Source organism: Sander lucioperca, chromosome 23 (genome assembly GCF_008315115.2).
Source record: "Sander lucioperca isolate FBNREF2018 chromosome 23, SLUC_FBN_1.2, whole genome shotgun sequence".
NCBI classification, from domain to species: domain Eukaryota; kingdom Metazoa; phylum Chordata; class Actinopteri; order Perciformes; family Percidae; genus Sander; species Sander lucioperca.
In genome coordinates, this window is record NC_050195.1 from 18494301 (window position 1) to 18508558 (window position 14258).

A 14258-nucleotide genomic window follows, 5' to 3' on the forward strand; every position below is an offset into this window, starting at 1 on the left:
TGCAACGAAACAAATCCTTTATAATAAACAAGCTTTAAAAACTAAATCTGACTCCACAGAAATAATACCTTTCTCTGACATCTTTTTTTAAAGTCCTAAAGTGGCATTGGATGTTTAATACTTTATCTGTAATGCACTGAACAATGTTGAATATCTACCGAAATCAGTACCAAGTTCATGTTTGAGACAGGTTCTAAAAACATCCAGTGCTCTGGAGGAAACAAATGCACACAAAGGTATCAAAGGTACCGGCTGTAATGTGATATGCTGCATAATAAATTTCATAAGATGAGGGAGTTTATGAAAAGAAAACCAGATCCCAGATCCCTTGAACAGAAATAGTCAAGTGGGTTGTGTTTCTTACATTCTTTTTCTATATACTAAATTAAGATGTACAATGTACAGTCATGCCATTTCTGGCCTTTGTTAGGGAGTTTGTGTTGCTTGCTGACACAGCTAGACAGGGTCAAGGATTCATCTGACTCACCTCAGGCCCCCTGCTCTCCCCGGGGACTGGCCTGTCACTCACTTTGTGGTTACGCATCATAACTGACAGAGGCACAAAGTGAGAGCTTGATGCTGCATCAACAGCAGCAACATCATCACCAAAACCCATCCCTAGCATGACATCTTCCTCCTAGTCCACCACCAGCTCTCTACACTGTGGAAGGAAGGAAAAAAAAAAACATATTCACAACAAGAGCCAGTAATAAAATGTCATGGAGTGTGAGTAGGAAGCCCTAAAAATAGAAGATGTGGACATTTACCTTAACATTCTCCACACTGCAGTTTGGATGTGGGATGCCTTGCAATAGAGTTGTTACGAAGTGGCAGCCCGACCTGCAAAGGTTTATTGGGTATAATACTTAATTTTTTAAGTTTATTTAGACTGGATACACACATCTACACTGTGATCCATTCTAAATGGGTCTCTAGCTCATGGAAACAGTTTTGGGTTGGTGTAGCATATAGCCTTTAATTGGTATTAAGTAGATGACATAATAAGCACATGCATAGAGCTGTTTGACTAAGAGCAAAGGGTTTGAATGGCCACTGATCATAGCACTTTGTTCTTTCTACATCAAAAATGAATATAGTCATTGAAATGCTGTACCACTTCGCTGTCAGCATTGCCGCTATGGCCAACGCTGACAACCCAAACTATAGAGACATATATACAGAATAATATAGCTTGTTTTTTTACATGTTAGATGCTACAGAGCATAAAATCCTGTGATAATCAGCAAGTGTCCGTTCCCTGTGCCAGGCTGCAACCAATAATTTGGAGAATAAAATGGCAACCCACCAAAGACCGGGGTGAAGGGTTAAAACATGTTAACACTTTCTATTATATTGTAGTAATGGACACACTAAATCCAAAAAGCACATTTAGCATTGACGTTTTTCTATTTGGCTGCATTTTCACTATGAAAATAAGGTAGCAGTGGGTTTGCTAATTATGTTTGGACGGATTTCATTTATAAACATTCATTTCAAAGAGGAATATACGATGGCATTTAGTTCTAAGTCCAGATAAATTGTGGCTGGAAATATAGCACTATCGTGAACTACTGATTTTGGATAAAGCGGTGACAAAAGAGGTTAACCCTTCACTGATTTCTGCCCAATCTACCTGTCTAGACTTCTTTAGATTCTACATTGTTCTCAGACGGCCGAATACACCAAAAATAATCATCTCAGTTTGAGTTGGCATACAAGGCGAGCTATGGCTCAGTCGACCGTGCCTTAGCTCACAGTAGTGGGCGTCTCTCTCTTTCTCCATCTCACTCATTTTGCTACATGCTGCCATTTTAACTGTTCCTGAGTGGCAGGCGAGAGGGCGGGGTTGGTAGTGGCGGCCATGATGGTGGAATCACAACACCCACTCCTGAGGATCAGCCTCAACATCAAAGCCAATTCACACATTTGGCAATGTTGTGGTTCAGGCCAAAACCAGGGATTCTAGGTATAGGACGAAGTATGACATGATAAATAAGAATAACACCAACATCCAACTGCATCCACAGCAAAACATTTCTATTAGATAATAAACATACTAATTACATTATTCTGACAATTTGAAAACAAGAGAAAATGTCATTCTAATTATTTGCAAAAATGTCTATAAAAAAATTCTACTCATCTGATTTGTGACATTAGTATAAGTTTAAATTCAAAAGTACATAGTATACATCAAATGTAGGCCAGTACAGTATATAGAACAACAGTATACACGTCAGTGCTGCATGCACTTTGTTTATTTACCAAGATTTGGGCTCAGATTTGCATTGTTTATTGCACTGCTCTTCTTGGGCTTATATTTATATTTTCTCATCTTTTTCATTAAATCGTGCATGTATAAGCTCTGAATAAGTGCAAATTATGAGAAAAGTCCATGTTAAAAAGAGCTGCACATTACCTTCATATACTGAAATATATAAAATCACAATTTCATAAAGATAAAACAGAATAAAATAGAACGCAACATTACTGTCTGCCTAAGATAGAAAACTGCCTTGGCGTAACAAGGCACAACATAAAAACAGCTCAGTACGACGAGTTTTATCAGCAATGTTAAAAAATGCATGTCAATGTAAGAATATTTGCTTTGTTTTACATACAAACCGCCTGTTGAGTACAATATTTAACATAAAACGTATCAAATTCAATGATTACTTACTGCGCATGAGAAACATAATGTCCAAAAATGTATCAAAATCAAAAAAATGTCATCATCCAAAAACAGCATGACTTCTTTTACATGTCACAAATAAAACAAAACTAAATCAGTCCTCCTTCCAAGAGTGTCATCGTGGGATCAGATGAACTAAAGCAAACAAATCAAAAAATGTCAGGAAAGTAACATTGTCGTTTCAGAGTTTAAAAGACGAAGGATTTTGTCAGCTATATTGTTCTCCGTCTTGTCCTGATGTCCTCTAACCAAACTGAAAATGTCACACAATTATTAAAATAAAAAAAGGAAGTTTTGCCAACAAATTCATGCTTGTGGTCCCTCAAAGCAGATTGTGTATTATGTGGGTCACATCAGTGCCCCCGCCTCATTTCCCCACCCCCAACCCTGAAAATTAAAAAGAAAAAAAGTGTCTTCCTTGGATGACCAGAGTGGTTCCTAACCAACTACATTTGAGGTCAAAGTTCATTATGTCCCCTTGGCAACACCAGGGCAACAAGAAACGGTGTCTAGACAGGTCATGGTATCCCCCCCATGCCCAAACCAACCCACCGCCCCCTGGCTCTTTCCGGAAGGAGGTGTCAGCAGCAGCCAAGTGCAGGGTAAACAGGGCGGAGGGGGGGGGGTGGCCTTTGGCCCTCGCGAGGTCGGATAAGCACCTCCACCCTCCACTGATCAAAGATGAGGATCCTCCATGCCAGGGCCTTGGTCAAAGGGGGCAGGGTCGGGAGATGAACTCTGCGTTTCTGTAATCTAGACGTGTCCAGACCTGATTGTCTTCTTTCACAGCCCAAAATGGACCCTTCCGGTGCCGCTGATTACATTAGGGAGCACAGCCTCTTTTCACTGGGGCGCCCGGACAAAAGAGGCGCTTCCGTGCCCCTCGCCATCTGGTCCCAAAATAACAGAAAAGGTCCCAGAAAAAAAAAAAGAAAAAAAAAAGCTCAGCCAGCACACAGCATTAAATTAAGGGAACACTGTTTGAATAGATGGGATGGCTGGACCATAAGCAAACATACAGTAAAGCCTCCCACATTTACGCAGAGATGGGAAGCTAATCTAAATCAGCAAATAAAGCAGTGTACATGGGCTCTGATGAGCAGGTCTGCAAATCATTGATGTATTTAAGCAGAAATGGAATTTTGCTGTGCACCAAATAGAGAACTGTGCCACACATTCATAAATGTTATTGCAAACTATCAATGACCAGAGGCTCTTCATTAGTTTAAACTAATCTATGTTGTACCAGAGTGGCCCCCATGGATAGAATTGTGATGTAAAAGAGAAGAAAAACAAATGTGATCGTTTTGAGATTTTAATAAAATACAGTCAATAGAAGGAGGCAAATAATTTAAGATACAGTACATTGGGCATAACCATAACTAAAAAAGTATGCGGTGGTTAGTAAATCATCATTGTTGCTACACAGGTGTGTCAAATTAGGTTGCCAATTAGCAACATTTGCAGCCTTGAATAGTCTGCATGCTGTATATCTGTCATATCCCTATTGATTAGTTTTACCCTGTGCCCAGTCCACTTGATCAAAGCTGTGTCAGTGTTATGACATGGTGTCATAACTTTTGGCTGTTCCTTTCACATATCAAATAATTGTTGTTTTTTTTTTACCGATGCAGCTGCTGTTTGGGCACAGATCATTTGGCCCTAATTGCTGCTCATGTTGCCTGGAAAACTCCCAGAAATCCAAGTGCTGATTACTAGACTGCTATTATAGCTGAAAAATGCTGCTAGCTGGCATTCCCCATAATATTACTAGCATTTGTAACATTGTTTGCCCATGTGATAAAGTTTCTTTAGAGGTGAGATGAAGTGTTTGTCGCCATTATGTGTATGCCCTGTAACTAGTGGAGTGACACTATAGAATAACAACCCATCAAATCAAGAGTCTGGGTTTGAAAAAGACATTACTGTTAAAGTTATTAGTCACCAGGACATCTTTATTGTCAAAGTTGTGGTATTTTGACATAATCATCTGGGTTTTTGAAAACCTGACAGAGATAAATATAAAGTAGCAAATGTTAACAAAATGGGTATTGAGCACATTTTAAATAAGAGCCTTCAAAGTGCTAATCACCAGTCCGGAAGTCTTTATTGTTTTCCTTTGAAGATTATGCCATTTAAAATCCAGCATGACTTCAGGTTATAATACTGTGGTCTGTTCACTTCAGCAGCCTCTTTGAAAGGTTTACATGTCTAACATGCAGGTACTTCAGGTAAGCTACACAGCGTTACACTGTCACAAAATGTATAACCTGGAGCTTTTGGAGCCCCGTTTGCTAATGCTGATTGTAGGCTCTGCTATGCATGGCTTGTTTCTCTCTCATAGTCCACAAGGAAATTTGGTAAATAAACAACCTCATTAGTGGCAAAGGTGATGCTGCCCTTGATCTTGAATGGTTTTGTCAGGAGAAAGGTGAATGTGCAGCATTGATAAGTAAAGTTAGATTGAGTAGCCTGCCCATATGGGACCAGCTATGTTATGAAAACTGATTTCATAACATAGCTAAAAATCTAATTCAGCTCTTGACTGGCACAAGCCAAGCAACGATTATATGGAAAGAAGTACAAAACTACATCAAAAACGTATTTGTTTGCACACATTATATGATTCTAACAGCTACAAATCACAGACACATAATGTGCCCCAGGCCTAAATTGAATGTTAAACTTCAAAGTTTTGGGAATTCTTCAAGTTTGTCTAACAAATGTGTCACACTGTCCACCAATCATTTCAGACAAGGCGGAATTATGAACCAATTTACTGTCCTCTCTTTAAACTCACAGTAAATAAAACCAGTTACACAGAATGCTGTTTTAAATAAACATATGTATTCAAGGTTACAGATAGACCTGTCATCCTAACTTTAAATGTAAATATGGGGGATTTATGAAATCCAAATTAATAGTATTGTCAGAACAAATTGATGTTTCAATGAATCATGAGATTCATATTAGTGGTAAAACTAGGACACACAGAATATCCAAAGTAAAACTCATGCACCTAAACACAGTTTTTCTCTTATTAGCTTTAAACTGCAGAGAAATTATGTAAAGCTGATTTTAAGTACTGAAATTTCATGTAATTTTAATATCTTAAATATCGCTTCAGTGTTAAATTTACAGTATCCGAGGTCTGACATAACACATTTTCACACATGTACAGCATTTGGGTGAATTAGTTACATCTTCTAACTTAAGGTCCTAATTATCTACCTTTATCTCTCCCTTGCTGCTTTCATTTTAAAATCAAATCCAGGCCCAAAACTTTCAGTTGTCGGCTTTTAATCCACTATAAATAAGTTAAAATAAAAGTGAAATACGTGAAAAGAAGCAAATAACTGAACAAATACGCAAAATAACTGTGGTTACACATTAAAGGATGCACATCCGAGTAACCGAAGATGGTCAAATGGCACAGATAAATAAGCCAATTCTTAAAAAATTAACTGAATGACAGCCTACAGGTATCCGTTTTGACAGCTATATCCTGAGAAGAGAGGAAATTACTGTAGACTTCAATGTCTTAAAAGACCTTCTTCACACTTGACAACAAGCTATTGGCATCCCTGCTGCAGCAACATCCTGCAAGTGTTTTACATCTGATTTCTTCATCCGTGTCATTTCTACGAGAAGATAAAAACAATATGGAGAGGATAAACTGAAGCAGGTGAGGTGCTGTGATCTATCCGCTGTTGTTGGGATCAAGCTCAAGAGGAAAATAAGAGGCTTTTTATTCAATACCAAATATTCATACCAAATAAAAGTACAAGTTCCAAACTTCAGAGATGTGGCACATAACTGCTCTGTCATGCTTAAGACATGCACTCAAATAATGATTTGACATGAATAAGCATAGGTTGGACAGTTAGTTGTCAACCATATAGGTTGTTTTTTGTAATGATGCTACACACTTGCACCTGCTATGGCTCCTTTAACACACACACACACACACACACACACACTTTTCTCAACAAGTACGTTTCAGCCTTGCAATTATTGATGAAAAGCAGTCCAAAAAAGAGGTTTGTAAAAAATAAAATATGACTTTAAATGTTTGGCAGTAAGTTGCACACTGTGGATATATGTTATACACACAGCTGAATTTTATTTAGAAAATCACTTAATGTATTTCTACTTGTTATATCAGTGCAACGCTGGTTAAACTTGCTCAATCTTACAAACAGAAAACTGTTTTATATTCATTAACTACTTTTTCCAGCAGGTAGTGTAGAGAAAATAATACAGAGGAAAGAGATTCACAACCACAGCCAGAAGTAAAGCAAACTCCTCATACAGTCCTACATATGACCGTACGCCATGTTCCTGCCCTGCTAAAGATCTATTTCCAAAACCTTTGACTGAAATATTTTAGACAAAATGCTAGAAAACCAGAGCTCTTCCAGCAGCAGGTCAAGCCACAACGTCTGACAAATACTGTCCAGCGAACCACATGTACTAGTACTACGTGCCTAGAAACAAATTTCTGGTACTTTCTCTCCAATGCTCTGACTTTTTCAATGTTCCTACAGTCCCAGTAAAGACAGCAACACTGGATGGAGTTCTCTTCCTATCCTGTATGTCACTTTAAATCTTTTGTTTACGGGTAAATAAAATCTAAATAACAAACGCATTATCAAATCCAACCCACTACTGATTAACTGCATATGTGTCTGCTGGGGGTTGCACATAACTGGCAGACACCAGCTCGGTTTCACAACTGTGGGATAAGAGAAGTGAGTGTGACATATAGAGGGCAGGTGGTGCCAGTCAAGTGAAGTACACAAGCATAGTCCCAATCTGTAGTTTCTTAGCTCCATAATTAGTTATTTTTCCATAGCAATATCCAAATTATGTCATCAGGCCTTACAGAGAACTCATTATTCACTGCAACAAACAAGCTGGAAATAACACTCAATCCTATGGAGACCTGAGAACTGCGTTCCAGGGAGGGACTCGAGTCACTGTGTGAAACCAACAAGAACCAACACGACACCTGGCATTTTACAGCTAAAGTGGGCTGTTGCACACTGCTGAGCACAATGGAAAGATATGCTTCTTAATTGTGCAGGTTTGAGTGTGCTGAGAAAAAAATAGATCACAAATATGGTTGGCCATATAAAAGGCTTAAAACCTGCCGATTGTTTCTTATGAAAATGTATTTATGAGGAAACTGGCATGATCGATGTTTGGACATCTTTAAACGAGGACAAAAAAAATAAATCACTGAAAGTTACTGTGGCTTAGCAGCATCAGTTCGATGGAATATCACATATGTGAATCATGCCCACATACAGCCCCTGTCTAGTCAGAGTTTACCTACAGTATATACTCATTTTAAGTCTACGCCCCACAGCATTCAATAGTATAAACATATAGTGTATAACATCTGAGAAAATCAAATCAGGAAAAAGGGAAAAATTAAACCTAAATATCCGATGCAAAGAGAGGAGTCAAATGTGTTTAAAAATTGTAAACTTTTCTTGGAATGTATCCACAGAACAACATGTAAAAAGCGCTTTGGATCAATTACTGTGTTCAGTCCACATTGAAAAAAGTGACAAATATCCCAAAGTTACAACTTCTCTCACTCTTTACTCTTTTTTTCGTAGCGTGCCTTCTAAGAACTAATTATTATTTTGCTATTTAGGATAACACTTATTAATACTGTACTTTTGTTTGCCAAAAACAAACTCTGCCTTGCTGTAATCTTGAAAAATCACAACAGTCTTTGTTTATCAGCAATGCTCTGCAGGGTGTCAGGCATTCACTGTTATTTTCATTGTGAATGAATGAAAAATGGCAGGTTGTACCTGTCTCAAAATGTGGTACTCATTTTAAGATTGAACATGGCTTAACATTACTTAAATGATTTCCTGTTGAATCCTAAAGCTTTCAAAAAGTAAAGGTTGTCATTATGCACTAAACACTTTCATACTATACAAAACTGTTTAGATCAAACAAACTGATCAGAGGATCCAGTCAGCATTTCTTAAAACCTCACTGAGTTCACCCCAACCATCTGAGTCCTTTCTTAATTTCTGATAGAACCTTCATATTGTAGCAACACAAACAGTCGTCATATCATAACAAATCAAATAATGTCTATGTAACTGGTATGTAAAAATGCAGAGTTTGTGAAAAGTTAATTTTACAAAGTATTTCTAAACATCCTGAATTATTATAATTAGTTATCTCTTGCATTATTGTCAATCACTCGTCTCAGTTTGATTTGATTTATGAAATAATTTGTTAAAGTAAAAAAATACTGCAATTACTGGCTACAGTGTACATTTTAAACAAAGATGTGTGAATAATGTGAAAATTTAGTATCAATGTTGCAACAATATAGTTTAGTAAAGTGGACAACCACTTGAAATTACTAGAGTGAAAGACAACTAATAATAGCTCAGCTATAAGAAGCAATGAAAAGGTTCCATTACGGTCTAGTGACTAGTGATAATAACTATAACTATAAATTGCTAATTCAATTAGGGCTTATAGGGTTTGTAGCACGAAGATCCGAGAATATAAACATTAGAAGTTACTAAGGTGAAGCTCTTGGGAACAGGTACAGCTCCTGCACTTCATGCAGTGTCATAAAAGTGATACGGGTCCTGACTTAATGTGCAAACATTTTAAAGAGGGTAATTAGTAAACAGTTAAAGGCAGTAATCACCTAGTGAGGAAGATAAAAGGACTCAAAGGAAAACAAACTGGAAATGGGCTGGTACCATTCACATCACAGTCGGATTCTAGAGGTCATGTGCTAAGTCCTGTTAAGATCCTCAAAGGGCAAACACTGAACATTGGGCACTTGTGTGTGAGTGTTTAGAGACACTGCCAGATTTTAAGCACACAAACACGAAAAATATCAATTTCACATTTGGTTTAACGCTTTCACACTTTGTGTCACTGACACCCAGAGAGAAGGGCTGTGGAAGACAAAACACAGCTCCTGGATAAGGATCATGTTAATGCCTATCAATTAGGATCAAAAAAGGATTAACCGGCATGGTTGCAGCGGTAGGATGGAGGCCCATGCAAAGTCACTGAATACTAGGGGTCACACCCCCGACTTCATTAGGCCTGACCTTTCCACACCATTGTGTGGCAGGAAAGAGACCCTGCAGTCTACGTTTCCCCTTTACCCATCTTAGAGGGCTTACGGAGAGTCAAATATGAGACATGCAGAAAAGCTGTTAGAGATCAGTGAAATATGAAATATTCTCTTTCAAAGTCCAGGGAGACTTATTAGGTTACTGCAACTTGGAGCAGGTGGGTATTTACTCATCAACCCCCAACCTCCCTGCAAAGGAAATCATTTTTTTCACCTTAGAGAGAAGTGAGATTTACTAATTAGTCATGGTGCAGCCTCCCCTCGCTATGATGTACCGCAGGCTTGACGAACTCCAACTCCGCCTTGCCATCTTAATTCACAAAAAGGTCAAATGGCAAAGTGGAAGGTGTGTCCAGGTGTATTAAATTAAGCCCCAATTAAGGAAAAATGCAAGCACACCCTCAAGTCTCACATATCCAACTCAGAAGGAAACTTTCAGTAAAGCTCCTAAACTGGGGCAATTTTTAAGCTGTAGCATGTTAGAATACTTTTTTCATACTCATTACATAAAGAGAATTAAGAAATAAGTGTTGCACACAAGACCCTTGTACGATTATGATATTTAAACAAAATTATTGGTCACATAAATAGTGGGTTGTCGGCATTTACACACGACCAAGTGTACAACTGTAGATTGTACTTGTTTTGGCTAAACAGGGTTTTTTTTATTCATTAAAGTAGTCGCTGTAATATTATTTTTTACACCTGAGATGCAACTGAGAGCTTAGACAAAACATGTATGACTTTATAGTTTCTCATTAGTATATAAAGTATATAAACTCAATTCAAAATGTTACACTTGAGTTTAAGCATCTTTAAGGTTAAAAATGGCAAAATGTATAGCTTTTGAGTACGAGAAATGAGCACAAATCGTTTTACTATATAGTTCTGAGTACCATATTACAGTGTGACCAGATGCTTTTTTTAACTTTATTTACACAAAGAAACTTACAAAAGTATTATTATTCAAACAAATAGTAACATGTTTAACTATCAATATAACTGAATTTAATTGATCCTTGATTAAAATGTATAGAAAGTAAACATATCTGCTGATGTATCATCATGATTTTTTGTTCTACTCCTAAATATCACTACCAGGCTCTAAAATCCAGTATTGGTCCAGCTCTACAGTATATAGTATAGGGTTTCAAGGACACCTGGTACTTTACGTTCAACCAAGCTGAACAGGTCTGGCGTGCATAAAACCCTGGCTGAGAGAAAGGTAGACCTGGGATAGATAACAGAGGGAACTGACCCATTCTCACCAATGGCAACCACTTTGTTTCCTTTCATCAGCTTTTGTGTAAAAGGGTAAAAAGAAAAGCCATTAAAATCTTTTAGTTGACAATTGAGTCCAAACATACATGTTTCAGATTATTTTACTATAGACACCGACCCTGCTATTCAAATGAACAATACAATCTCCATCAAGCACTGCGCAGTATGTTAAATGCTTATATGCAACAGTTTTTGTTGGACAATGGTAACTTAGACTAGACTACACCTCTTCATTTGCAAGACCTCCATTCAGCGGTATGTGTGGAGAACTCCGTGAAAGTTAAGAGTTAAGTAAAAAAGCAGAAGTTCATCTCAGGCCAAAAGAGTAAGTACTTGTTCAGGCTGCTGCAGTTTAAGCAGGCATGCAGCCTTGCACCACATTCAAACAGTGGTCATCCAGGCCTACAGCCTTCTTTGTAGCATTTATGAGGGTGTTATAGATGAGCACACTTCATTTCAAAGTCAGTGGTGGATTTGCAGTCTAATTAAAACAGGAAGTGTTGCTGAAGCTGTCAATGCTCCGCAGCTGAGTGGTAACGAACATGCTGCATGTGCACATCTTAAGACGGGCTGGGTCACAAACATCGGAAAACAAATGCAGACAAACATATGGCAGTCACACAAAACTGCAGTAAAAGAAATCTAGTTATTTACTTACCTTTCACAAAGCTAATAAATAGGCATTTTAACAATCAACATTTACAGAATAGTCGCAGTGCAATTTCATTTGCAATTGTCTTCTTCTAATGAGGATCTAATATTCATCTGACAGTGATATTGATGTTGTGGCTGCACCTGAAATTCAAAACCTCTGCTTAGTCAGTGAGTGGTGTGTGGTTGTTTTAATGATAAACAAAGGTCTGCTATCTCCAGGCAAAGATCTTACTGTTGGTCACTCCATAAGCAAGTCTCTCATGTTTACATTCTAATATTAGGGTATCATGAATACAGTATGAGGCAAACACTCCACTTTACCTAATCAGTAAAAATATTACATCTAAACAACAACAAAAAACAATAAAGCATATTATCAAAGGCATTTGTGAAGTATTGATATGAATAAATAACTATTCTGTCTGACAACAATAATTTAGTTTGAGTGTGCATGCATGTCCATGCTGCCTGCTTGCAATATGGTAAAGTAGACTTGGTTTGACTGTGCAAGGCAATACATTAATAACAAAAAAATAAAACTATTTTAATCTATGGTAATTCTGACCTCCCTCCAACACATGCATAAACCCCAAGTGCATTTTCTCTCTCTATTTTCATGGCAACATATCAGAGGTCCAGCTTAATATGTTACTGACAGCCACTGTTGTGTTACGTGGCATCAGAACAGTCTGGCTTTCACACGAGGTCTTAACACTGGACGAAAACACGTATTCAAGAGGGTAAAGGTCACCTAAACATTTCAGTGAGTCAAGTTAGCAGTTCTACATCCCCATATACAGTACTTTTGAATTAATGTTGCAATGGGCTGATTTTAAATTTTAAGTGCATTTACATCCTATGCAACTTTAATATAATGATATAAAAGATCACTTTTAAGACTTAAAATGTTCAACTAATGCAAAATAAAGTACAAATAATACATTATATATAGCTTTAATTTATTTAATTCTCACCATGTGTAATATACATAAAGAGTAAAATATGTGGTTACATTTAATATTTATGTGTATATTGTTAGCTTAATACAACGAAAATGGCATCGCAATATTTGCCAACTGAAATAATTGTAATAATTTCTAAAATATATGCATACAGTAATATGATCGTACAAATCAAACACATAACCGCTACCTAACATTTTAATGTTGATTATTACACAGGTGAAGTACGGAAAGAAGTAATTGTGTTAAATAATGTTAATGTGTACAAGGCCCGACTCGCTTAAATAAAACGGCATTTTATTTAATGTGTATTTATTCTGTTGATGTCAGTTTTTTATAAATACTGTAAAACACAATCTAGAGATCTTGAGAACTTATATTGCCTGTAATATTCAGCTAGTGAAAAAGACCAAATCAAAGAATTGTCTTTTCATTGCTTTTGAAAATATTGTTTTATTTAAGTACACTGCATGTCTTACTCATCGTCTTATGTTTTAGATGAAGCTTGGATAATTTTTGAAATAAAAAATATAAATTAACAGCAACGACTGTGCATCGCATAAGCGTTTTTAAAGCAAATCAATTCACTTTGTAGTGTCGATATTATGTTTCGGTAGTATATTATTATACGTGCGGAATTTAATTACTGCTTCAACATTTTCTTGTCTTCATCGACGTGCATTTTTAGTAATATTAAATATTCCATCAAAAGCATTTGCAAGATAGTTTAAAAAGAATGAAAATAAAATAGGAAATATTGATGCTAAAATCAAAATGCTCATCCAAATAAAAATGAATGCACTCGACACAAAGTAAACCAATAAATCATAAAAAGCAATTTGATGCAAGTATTTTCCACATGTATCCATTTGTTCAGTATCATTTTTTAATCTGTTCCACTGAAAAGTTAGTTTACTCCACAAAAGTCGGGCCGTTTCCCAACTGAATTCATGCTGCGAGTTCAGATTTACTTTTCTACAAGCTACATTATAGTTCATCTCTTTCACCACTGCCTAAACCTAAAATGGATGCCGCTGGCTTGGAGTTATCGATGGCTAGGACTAGCTAAGGGTCACAGCTGTGCAGTTGTGCTCTTAAGAGGGAACAGGCAAATGGATCCATGTTTTGGCAGGCTGCCAGGAGACTTTTTAAAATACAGTGAAGGCCTTGATTTAAAATATGCCACACCAATGTCAAAGGAAACTGCGTCATTACGCAGCAGAGGCTGGTGAGATAAACAACCCACCGTTTTACAAAAGACAATGGCAGGTGCTGCAGTTGTACAGAGCAATGCTTTGAATCAGCTCAAATGTTACTCTATATGTGCACAGAAATAACCCAAGAAATCTTTTCATTATAGCTCAGCCAGCATTAGAGCCTAGATGAAAGCCTGTTTTCTCCAGACAGCATCATGATGTTAGACCTCATGACTACACTGTGGGTGGAGACAATGAGCCAATAGAAAAACAGGCTGAAGATTCAGAGCACTTCTTGCATCAGCATTTTCTGGCTAAGCCTCAAGTGAAAGTTACGA